General features: G+C 53.0%; 1 pseudogene; it reads right to left on the bottom strand.

Annotated features, from left to right (window-relative positions):
• Window positions 1-217: 217 nt before the first annotated feature.
• LOC118855311 lies at window positions 218-633 on the bottom strand (annotated as a pseudogene).
• Between the last annotated feature and the right edge of the window lie 221 nt (window positions 634-854).

Here is an 854-nt window from a genome sequence, read left to right as displayed (position 1 = left end):
AAAAAAGTCACAGTTCATGCAATGAAATAATAAAATGAATGTGCTAGGGCTTGGGGGCCATCTCCCAACAAAGCCCTCAAGAGGGAGAACTTGCAGTTCTGCAGGGTCCCTGGAGAGGGAGCAAGTAGTTGTTCCTCCTCCAGCAGCCTGGCTGGGGTGGAGGCAGCAGAATCATCTTATCAGCGGGAATCATGGGGCTGAGGTTGGAAGTCAGAGGTCAGTCCCAGCCATCTTCCTCGATCATGTGGTTGAGCTCAATGACGTACTTCCCTTCCCTGTATTTCTGACTGCTCTCCAAGGCCTGTTCATGCTTCCAACCGAAGCCGGCTTTCACAGAGGATATCAGCCACAGCATGGAGAGCTGTCTGTAGCACACGCTATTCAGTCGGCCCGCAACGCACTTTTCACCACAGAGTTAAAGAGGTAGGCACGGCCATGGCTGCCCTGGAAGGACTTGGAGATGAGGTCATCATGGTTGGCCAGGTATGCCTGACCTTGGGCACAACTGTACCTTAGGTGACAGCCTTGGAAGGTTTGGGGCCTGGAGATGGGAACCATGGTGGGGGATGGGAGCGGTGGCCCCACCTGGGGAGGGGATCACTGTGAGCAAAGGGAGCTCAGAGCCCAGGTGCGTGGAGGGGCCCGATCCTCCAAGGACGGGGGATCGGGTGATGCCCTGGAGCTGTGGCGCTGCCCCCACGCCCAGGTTTCACAGCTGCGACTTGTTTACTCCGATACCCCATGGACCAATATCTTACACCATTTACCAAGATGAGGTCAAAAAGATACATGGTACACATAGAGATTACAAGAAAATTACAATATGGAACATATTACTTATAAAGCTAATGGAT

Source organism: Trichosurus vulpecula, chromosome 6 (genome assembly GCF_011100635.1).
Source record: "Trichosurus vulpecula isolate mTriVul1 chromosome 6, mTriVul1.pri, whole genome shotgun sequence".
Taxonomy (NCBI): Eukaryota; Metazoa; Chordata; class Mammalia; order Diprotodontia; family Phalangeridae; genus Trichosurus; species Trichosurus vulpecula.
Note: the sequence above shows the minus strand (reverse complement) of the source record. Positions and strands in the feature narration are given on the sequence as shown.